The sequence below is a fragment of the Panicum virgatum genome, chromosome 9N (assembly GCF_016808335.1).
Source record: "Panicum virgatum strain AP13 chromosome 9N, P.virgatum_v5, whole genome shotgun sequence".
NCBI classification, from domain to species: Eukaryota; Viridiplantae; Streptophyta; class Magnoliopsida; order Poales; family Poaceae; genus Panicum; species Panicum virgatum.
Genome location: NC_053153.1, coordinates 27,654,852 through 27,666,137, shown reverse-complemented (window position 1 = coordinate 27,666,137; position 11,286 = coordinate 27,654,852).

Genomic DNA, 11,286 nt, shown 5'->3' with positions numbered 1-11,286 from the left:
AGAGTGAAGAAGAAGACACCAAAGATACCCAAAACCAGAACCATTCAAGAGAGAGAATGCTCATGAGGAGGGAGAGAGAGAGTCCCTCTTTGACCCCTTGGGCCAACTATATATAGGAGGGGTGGGGGCTGCAATTCAGCCCCGGCCCCCTGGTGGGTATAATATTTACAAATAAGTTCTTGGGCCACCGCATGAGGCCCATCAACCTCATGGGCTAAGCTATTTCCCCCAACAGTCGCATACAAGATGCCCTAAGGTCGATGCCAGCAGAGCAGGTAGGAAGTCTCAGATACATGGAGCTGGTTTCCCTCCTATGCAGACTATGTGCCGCATCAATCATCGGTGACAGCGAGCTCTTGTTGAATGTCTGCAGCCACCTTCCCCGCGTACTGCAATAGGGCGTCGTGCACCGAGTCGTCGTCGTCGCCTTCCAAGTTGAAGAGCATTGTCATCACCGCCACTATTGCTCAGGGACAGGGTCGGAGAATGTTCTGATGAAGTCTTGGAGGATCTCTTCGATGGGTTTCATTTCATTGTTGGAGATGCCCAACTTGCGCCATAGGTTGCGCTACGCACGCTGGACAGTCGGCAAGATCGGGCGCTTGGCTAGTCCAGCGCTCCTCCTTACTGCAAACATGTCAAAGGTTCTTTGTTGCCAGGGGCGCCGCTGCAGCGGCTGTGCCACGAGGGGGGGCGTCGGTGCCGTGAAGAGGTCGTCGATGGCCGACTCTTGCTGCTCCTCCTAGAGTCTCGACCTCTGGTTGTCGGCCGGCATCGACCCCACTAGTGTAGGTGGTCCCTGCAAGTCGTCCTCCGCCAGCGACTGGGGAAGCGTGGATGGCCTCTGCATTTCCAAATCGACATCTGGCTCTGGAGCATGGGGGTGGCGCCGCTCCGGCAGTCGCAGTTGTTGCCGCTGCCGTCGAGACCTACAAGCTATGCATGGCTCGCTCCACCTCCGCGACCGATGGCACCGCATTAGCAGCGATCCTGGAGAAGACACGTGAAATAGGGATTAGCTGCTCGCACTCGCTTTGGGCAGATCAGGCTCTAATCCCACTCGCAGGAAGGGTTTTTTTCCCGACCGGTAGAATGAAACCGCCGTCGTTCGGTTCCGGTATACCGGACCGGTTTGACCGGTAACCGGAAAAAACCGGCCAAATTCAAATTCTAAACCAAAAACGACAGTTAAACCGGTTTCCACCGTTTAGCCGCTCGGTTAGGCCAGTAAACTACTCCGGTTTGAGAGGTAACCGGGGATTTGAACAAAAAACTGACGGTTTTAAAGTGGTTCCCCGGTGTGAAATAAATGAAATTTTGACATGAGCTATGCACATATTAATGTAAAAGACCACACCAAAGCAACAATTTATAATCATGCATACAAATACAATAGTAATAAGCGTGTATATAAATACCATAGTCATAATCGTGCATACACTAATACACATCAATAAAAGTTCAACGTACGAATGGGAAGACCCCCATTTGGGACACGATTTGGTATTCGGCGGTGGACATCACATTCAAACCTCGCACTCTAAGCAGCTCAGCCTTGTAGTGTTGCCAAGTTTGGCCCGTCCACGCCGATGTTGTCTCCCATTCCTGAACTAACATAGTGTAAAAATGGGGGTCTTCCCATTCGTACACCCATCTTGTCGGTGGCTGCATGTTGATGTCAGGTATGGGATAGTGAAAAGACTGCGAGGTATCGTTGTAGGAGGAAGAAGAGTACTATGGAGTGTCGTAGTTCGTCGGTCCAACCGTTCTCCACTACGATTGCGGTGCTCCATGGTCGGGATACTGAGTAGCATGTGTGAACTGAGTCTCTCCTGCAATCAACCATATATCATAATTAGTACTCATAGTCAGAAATATATGTGCATATATAGGTGCAATGTATACCTGTGAAACGAACACCACCAGAACCACCACTACCACCAGCACCACCACTACCACTACCACCACCACCAGCAGCATCAGCACCATCACTATCATCACCATCATCAGCCGAGCTGCTATCCTTAGACTCCTGATACGGTGGACTACGCTCACCATCGCTATCATCAGTGTCGGTGTTGCTACTCACTGGTTTTGCTGCTGCTTTGCCTTTTCCTTTTTGACGCTTCGGGTCACCCTTCGTAGGCCCCTTCTGGAACTTTCTCTTCCCTAGGTGAGTGTCACCCACATGTTTACGTGCCCAATTGCTGATGCAATCATCCCCCGTAGCCTCACATAGATCTGAGAGGTTTATTTGATCTCTGACAATATGGGACAGGAGAGGGACGTCTCCGTCATCATCATCCTCATCCAGAACTGGAGCCCGGTTAGATCTACAATAATCCATCCATTCCCGCACCGGATTATTCTCATCATAGAATGAAAGATGGGCCAGTTGGTCAATAAAATCACCTTCTTCACGCATCGGTGGGCCGGAGACCTCCTCAAGTCGCAGACGAAGGTTGTAGTTGACATAGACAAGCTTGTTAAGTTTCTTGTGCAACAACCGATTGCGAACCTTTGTATGCAGCTAGGCAAAAGTACTCCAGTTCCGCTCGCATCCACTGGACGAACAACATTGTGAAACAAGCCGCACTGTAAGGTACTGTAGCTTTGGAGTGCTTGATCCGAACATCATCCACCAGGACGCTGCATGTGCAACCGAGTATGTAAGCAATATATTCGAATAGAGAAAACAACAATGTCGTACGCAATAACTCTTACATGGGGATGTCTTTGGGTCCATCGCCATTTTCATTGCCATTTCACTGCCAAACTCGCCAACCTTCTACCGAAACAACTCAAGCTTTTGCAATGCCTGCATGGCACTCTAGACATCCGTCATGCGCTGAAATGTATCCTTGAGTCCACGAAACATTTCTTGAGTTTGATCCATCGTATATGAATACCTCAGATTTAGGACAGCAACTGCAAATTATAAATCACTTCAAATAAGCATAAGGTGAATAGAGCTTCAAAATAGATGACTCGTATAGTCTTACCTGGACCCACATACGTGCCTATGAACACGTCACGCATCCTACCGTCCACAATGTTAAGATACTCCGTCCGATTGGAAACATTTGTTCCAACGAAAGACTCCAGCTCCCGTCTCGTATTCTGGTAGGACATCACGAGTTCGCACATGTTGGGCTGCTTGTCCTGATCAGCGAAGCGAAGGAACTTGTATATTGGTTGAACTGTGTCGATGATATATTTCAATCCCTCCCACCACTCCATACTTGAAAACCTGGCATGAGTAAATCTACCATCTTTAGTATCCGCCCATTTGCTTTGTAAAAACTCATTAGATGCCATCCACTGCATGAAATGATCACGTTTCTAATAGATGCTCTCTAGGAACATGTAGTTGGTTCCAAATTGAGTGGCATTCCACTTGACCAACTCACCACCGATTGCGTTCCTCATCATTGTATTCAACTGACCATGATTGTGTAACCAATTTGAAATTCGCTTGCAATGCTTGATCATACCAGCATGTTCGGGCCTTTGAGCTATATCCTTCAACATCAAATTGATAGTGTGTGCTAGACAAGGTGTCTAAGAAATATGTTCATACACCTCTCTTAGTTCCTTGCATGCTTTCTTGTATTTCGAGCCATTGTCGTTGACTATATGCACGACATGCTCCGGTCCAATCTCCTCCACCACCTTTCGAATCTCCTGTCAACATAGACAGAATCTTTAATAACCTTCAAAACATACTCAATGTCAATGGAACATGTTTAGAGGCTACTTTGTGCAAATATGCGGAATCTTGAGTTCTTCCACTCGCATCAATTGACTTGTGGAACCACATGACCCCATTGCAATATATCAAAAAGTTGATGACTGTTGGCGCTCCTTAAGTATCCACTTTATCCCCTGTTTAACTTTGATAATGGCATGAATTTAATATCAAAATCACTAACCATCCTAACCTCGGCCCAATGATTGGTCATTTTCGCGTTTGCACATATATTTTGGAGGTACTTCATTTTTGCAGGTTTTGACCAATTTTGGAGCATGAAATGACGAGGCCCACGATCACGCGATGACACGAAGAAAGACAAAGGCCAAAGCCCGAACAAAGGACCGAAGGCCATGATGATTAGAGGCCCGTTTGTGCACATCCACCCTCCAATGAAGCCCAAAGGACAAAGCCCACAAGATAAGATCAAGATACTTCGGGGCTAAGCAAAGCAAAGATAGATTTAAGGAAGGATTTTCTATCCTATCCTTTTCCATGAAGAAATCTCGAAGATAACGATGTCTAATGGGGTGCAATCGTGAAAGGCATAAACTCTAGAAGATTCCAGGAGACTTGGGGAGAAAGGAGGACACGAGGCGGCGAAGAAATGGACCAGGCCGGCCGGCCTGGGTCCATTGGGCCGGCCGGCCCAGCCCCTTTTTGAGGCGGTTCGGCCTCCCCTTTGACCTAGGGTTTCCTGAGCCTATTTAAAGACCCCTCCCCAAGGCTCACGCAGAGATCAATTCGGGAGACGATGCCAAGGAGTAGAGAGGATAGAGGGACACCTCTCGGAGAGCCGAGGGTCGTGCTAGTTGTCTAGGGGCTTCCCTAGCCGACGTGGGAACCTTGCAAGGAAGACCATGTCGGAGTTCTGGAGCTAGGATCATCAAGATCAAGGTAGGGCCCCGGTTGTGATCTTGTGATGTACAATCATTCATGGTGAAGTTATTTGTGATTCCGAATGTTTAGCGACCATGTTCTCTCTTTCGATTTCGTTCTTTTCCTTGGGTTGGCTTCATCCTAGATCTATTATCGAGATAGATCGCTTAGTATGATCTTGTAGTCATGGTGGCTAGAGGTTCATGGCGGAACTACCAAAGGGGGTTCGACTTGCTTCAGGGTACTTTCGTCCAAAGGGGCGGTGTCGTGACAGGGCGTTGCCACTGAGTAGGTGGGGTATCGAGAGATCAGATTGGAGATTTTGAGTTTAAAGATGCTTTTCATTGAGATTCACATCTATCTTACTTCACTACATCTAGCTGGAACTACAACATATGCATGATCTAGGTGATCTAGATTGGTTATCTCTAACTTTCTCTTGCTACCTTCGGTGTTTGTCGTTTTTAATAGATTAGATTCGTTTTTCACCATCTCAACACAAAGGAATCTCTATGCTAGTAGATTATTTCTTGTATCTTTGGTTCCGTGGATTGATAAACATTGGGGGAATACTCTAAGGGAAAAGCTACACGAATCGTGCGCTTGCGGTATACAAATCGGGGGCGCTAAGGAGCGTCAACAAGCTTTTCTGGCGCCGTTGCTGGGGAACCATCGATTTAAGATCCAATCTTACTTGCATTCGTAAATATTTCTTTTTCTTGATTTTTCTTTTTGACCTTTTTAGATCTCTTATTTTTCTGAGCTAACTAAAAAAACAGATCTATTCCACGAAAATCAATCTAATCTAGAGTTTGCTTGATTTTGCTTTGTTTTTCTTATATGTTTTAGATCCTGTATATTCATCTTTTAGATCTGGTATATATTTTTCTTTTTCACTAACCCCTAACAGGAGATGGACGGGAGCCTCTCCAACAAACCTGAAAATTTTGTGGATGATCCAGAAAAATTTATAGACAATGGAGACGAGAAGCACGATCAAGGAAGCCGGAACTAGTAGATCCAAAAGTCGAAGCCGACGGTTCATCGTCTTCACCTCAAGCAACTCCACCAACAAGTCCAAAGGAGGCGCTACTTCACCAAGGGATGGGGCTACCGGAGCAGGAGCGTACGATCGGAGAGCTATGCACTCCGGACATTCGGGACTTGCCGATCCAAAATCTCGACAACATCGGAGTTTCGTTCGAGATCAAGACATCAATCATAAGGATGGTGCAAAGCTTGCCCTTCACTAGAAAAGAAGACGCTAATCTACATCTTCTAGCGTTCCTCCAACTATGCCGCACTTTCGACATGCAAGGGATGACTCAAGATCAAATAAGAGGGAGGCTCTTTCTGTTCTCTCTACCTGGGAGAGCGTTGCAATGGTTTCATTCTCTACCACCACGCACGGTGCAAAATTGGGAGTCCTTGATGAAAGAGTTCATGACGGAGTTCTACTCGCCGGGCAAGACCCAGATTCTACGCAACAAGATTGCAACATTCGCGCAAGCCCCGACGGAGACTATTGCGGAAGCCTATGAGCGCCTCAATGACTACATCCGCGCCGTACCTCATCACAAGTTCTCAAGGGAGGATGTGGTCCAGAAGTTCTATCAAGGCCTCACTACTGCATCAAGGGGGATCATTGATGCATCGGCCGGAGGTTCTATCATTGAGCTCATGCCTACTCAAGTTTTCAAGCTATTCAAGAAGGTGGCAGACAATGACGCATGGGCATCATCGGGGCGCCTACAACCACTCCAAGCCGTGGGTGCCGCAAAGAGTGTATTGCAAGTGGAACGTGAAGAAGTGCTAGAAGGGAAGATCGACTCGCTTATGAGAAGGTTGGAGAAGATGGAAGTGGAAAAGAGAGAAGCCCAAGCTATTGATTTGAAGGCAGCCGAAGCAAGGTCTACATGTGAAGAATGTAGAGAGTACGGCCATGTCCAAAAGAATTGCCCGGAGGAAGCCAAGATGCTCGACTACATGAAGAAGGGAGAATGGATTCCGCCACCCAACTTCCGCTACGGACAAGGTAGACCCCAATTTAATGCAAGCTCTTCCATTCAAAACTCGGTGCCTCTTCGTATACAATTGAAGGAGTTCATGGAGGAGCAATGCAAGATCAACAAGGACACCATCACCAAGTTCAAGGCTATGGACAAGATCTTGGAGAACATTGATGGCAAGGTGACGGAGGTCGGGAGCTCTAACCTTCAAGTACTCAACATGATGAAGATGCTAGAAACGCAAGTAGCCCAGCTCGCTGGACGCTTATCTAGCAACGAAGGAAAATTGCCCGGGCAACCTCAAAGTCCGGAGACGGCAAAGGCAATTCAAACTCGCTTGGGAAAGGAGACCGAAGAACCCGAACATGCGGCGGGAGCAAGGAAGCCTAAGCCAAGAGTTGAAGTGGAGACCATCATCAAGGAGAAGGCACCTACTCCTATGCCAGAGATAGTCACCGAAGAGCCGGAGTTTGAGCTAGATGATATAGACACCAAGATTCTACCGCCAAGGCCACGATACCGCAAAGGTAAATATGAAGATGAGCAATTCAATAAATTTGTTGACATGGTACGCAGGTTGAGCATCAATATGCCGCTCTTGGATGCTCTACAAGTTCCGACGTATTCTCGCTACTTCAAAGACATCATGGGAAACAAGCGCGAGATACCGCCAAGCACTGTCAAGCTAACCGAGGAATGTAGCGCGACAATCGCTAATGAAGCTCCTGAAAAGAAGAGGGACCCCGGATGTCCTACCATCCCGTGTTCCATTGGATCTCTTTTGTTCGAAAGAGCACTTTGTGATCTTGGTGCAAGTGTGAGTGTCATGCCAAAGAACGTGTTCGAGAAGCTACGCCTACAGGAGCCGGAGCCCACTGCCATGTGCCTAGAGTTAGCGGACAATTTCGTTCTCTATCCTTTGGGAATCACCGAAGACGTGCCCGTGAAGATTGGAGAACACTTAGTCCCCGTTGACTTTGTGATTCTCGATATGGGAGAAGGGAGCAAGGCGCCTCTCATACTTGGGAGGCCTTTCCTCAAGACCGCAAGGGCGAACATCGACGTTGGCAAGGGGGAGATAAAGTTCGACATCAATGGCACCACAAGAGAATTCAAGTTTTGTCCACGCCTCGAGGTATGCAACATGATCAATGTCAAATATGTTCCGCCTCACCGCCGTGTCACAGAGGAGAAGCCAAAGAAAGAAGAGGAGCCGAACAAGAAGGAAGCGAAGAAGGAGATAGAAGTCGTCGCGTCCATCGCGACAAAGAAGATCGCTACACCCGTCAAGAAGAAAGCTAAAAGCCCGCCTGTGAAGACCAAAAAGACGACTAACCTAGAAGACAAACCTGCACCACGGATAGTGCGGAAGTGGGTACCCAAGACTGCAGCGCCATCACCGAGCGTTGGTCCGAAGTGAAGAAGAAGAAAGTCTAGCTATAGACAATAAACGAAGTGCTTTACGGGAGGCAACCCGTTCGTCGAGTCAAGAATAAAGCTGCCGGGAGTTCAACCCATTCGTCAAGTCAAGAATAAGCTGCCGGGAGGACAACCCGCGAGAGGTTTTGGTAAGTGAGTCAAGAATTTTGCTACGCAAGGACATGATAAACTTTTGAACAATTGGTCGTTCGGTCGAACAATTCGATTTGGATTTTATTCGCTCGGTCATTTCGATGATGTTTCTTATTTTAAACCAATGACATGAGCCATCCTATGGTTTATTTGCCTCTTCTTGAGAAAGCCACATCCAAAATTCCATACCCATTTTTGGCGACCGTCCTGTCCATGACGGCCGGACCAAGTTGAGATAAAAGACACGAGTAAAGCCGCGCTATGTTTATATTATTTAAATTCTTGATGTGTAGGTTCGCACAAACATAGAGAGAATTTTTAGTTTCATTACCATAGGACTAGAATTTTCCTAACTTTAATTATTCTCTTTTTCAAAAATCTCTCTCTCATTTTGGCAAAAATTAGAACATAAACCCAAGACCCACGGTTGAATTCGAGATTGTTCGCTATCAATTCATGAAAGTGAACGGTTCCGGTGCAACCAAAATTAATGTAGTCGGGAAATATTTTTCGACTTACAAATGTAAAGATGTTTCAATTCCCCTCTGATTATTCATTTAAACTCATTGCATGCTTTGAGTCAATTCTGAAATTTCGAAGTTAGAGGAGGATTAAACATCTAAGCATGATTTGGAAAGGGTTTATGTGCTTGATTAACATCCATTGATCAAAGTGAGTTCACGGGAAGGAATTGTGCTCTCTACCTACCACCACATGCAAATAATCCAAAGGAGGGAGCAGCCATGCATGGGAAGGACATGTGATTTTCAGCAAAGATGGCACCATATGATGAATGATGAAGCATGGGACAAGGTGAATGACACAAAGTGAAGAAATAATGTTGCAAGTGGACATCAAAGGCAAAGAAGGAATGGTTCACAGGATTTGGATGGTGCAAAGCATGAAAGATGTACTGGACAGAAGCAAATAATTGCACCAGGAAGCCACCAGAGAAAGATGAAGTGAAGGAGGGCCAGGAAAGCCCTAGGCCGGCCGGCCTGGCCCCTTTTTAAGAGCTCTGGTGCTCCCCTTTGACAGGTACGCTCCTCACTCAATTCATTGCTTATGTTCTTCAAGTTCTTCACCAAGAAACATCAGTTAGAGCCCTGAAAAATTCGTCCACCAAAATCTACTCCAAAAATCTCCGAAAATTCGCCACAAATCCTAGTTTGCTCCACTCTTCGATATATTGTTCTTCCGCTGACAAGAAACCCCCAGTGTGTTTGTTTTTGTGTGTGTGCAGCAAGGAGTCACCATGAGTGGCATCATGAGGTTCGTCACCGGGAGGAGAAGGACGCGTTCATCAACATCCGATGCATCGGCAAGTTCTTCGCGGAAGCACTCGGTCTCCGAGTCTCCGCGGAACATGGAGGAAGACAACCCCGCACCGAGGAGCGACATGTTGCTTCTTGGTGGGATGAGAGACCCGAGAAGCTCCTCCATGAGATTCACCGAAGGGATGCCACCTCCTCCACGGCGTTCGACAAGGTCATTCGGACCACCACCATACAAGCCCAAGAATTTAGAATATAGGTTTATTATCTTGTCGAAGGAAGAAGAAGAGAGGCTCAAGTTCATGAAGGGAAGCCTGCGAGCAAACTATGATTTTGATGATGAAGCATTGGAGAAGTTGGGATTTATTCATGACATCTATCATCTCTTGGAGAACATCGGTTGGAAGTTATTTTCCGACGGTGTCACGGTAGACATGCAAGAAGAAGTGGCTTTGGAGATGTTCATGACATTGGAGAAACCAACGGAAGTGGTGGATGATGAAGAAATTCCATGTCTGAAATTTCGGCTCAAGAATGAAGAAAAGTCATCATCTATGGAGAAATAGGGAGTTTGCTCGGATTCAAAAGTAACGCATATGAAATGGTGCGAGTTGAAGATAGAGAGCTTGATGAATTTTGGACAAAGATAGTAAAAAATGTCAACTGCCAAAGGAAGAATATGAGTAATGTGACCCTCCAAATATTCCACTCTTGGTTGAGCAAAAGAATTCTCGGGAGGATGAGAGAATCGAAGGTCACCGACCAAGAATTAAATTGGATGTATGCTGCATTGGTGAAGAAGCAAGTGATTGATCCCACCTACATCATGGTTGAAAGGTGGATTTGTGAAGCATCATCCGGTACGGGAGAAGTTGGTTCGAGATGTTATCTCACAATGATAACCCAAGCCATGAATCCGGGGTTACAAGTGATCCAAAAATATTATGTCCCGGGAAGAGATATTGGGATTGAACATTTGAGGCAAGGCCATTATATCGGAGGGGATGAAAAGAAGGGATTCACTATTTCTGAGATGGATATTTCCCTCCCCGATCAAAGGCTGAAATTATTTGCAAGAGGGAGGACTGATTGGCGAGTTGAAAATATTGGAAAAAAGGTGAAGAAATCAAAAAGAGGAAGGTTAATTGAAGGAACATCGGCATCGGCACAACAAGAAGACTTTGAAGTAGACCTTCCACCGCCAAGTTCCGCTTATTGGAGGAATGAATTTCAAGGTGCATCAAGTGGACAAGGATACCCGCAAGGATGGACGAGTCAATGGGAAGGGAACCAAGATCAAGCATGGGGGCATGCTGCGGCGGCGCCCCCACCATTTAGCAACTACGGCTACCCACCCCCATGATACCAAGGAGAGATGCCCAACCAGTCATTTGGAGCACAATTTTTTGACCTCCCTCAACCAGAACAAGGAATGAGAATCATGGGTGCCTATGCAAGAAGAAACATGAAAGACATAGACGCCATCCGGAGGCACACAAGCCAACTAGAAGATGGAACCACAAGAATTGCATATCAAATGGGACTTCTAGGCCTGGCGCCACCAGAACAATTTGATGGAGGAGCATTTCAACAATATTATGACCAAGGATACAACACAAGAGGCAATCAAGAAGAGTGATCGACGACAAGACCATGAATAAAATGCTCGCATGTGTGGTTTGGATTTTTCTATTTCTTTTCATTTATTTTCAGCATGTGTGCAAGCTTGTGTGTGCGTAGCAATTTTCTGTTTTATTTATTTTTCAGCATGTGTTCAATTTGCTTTCTTTTGTTTTCATCA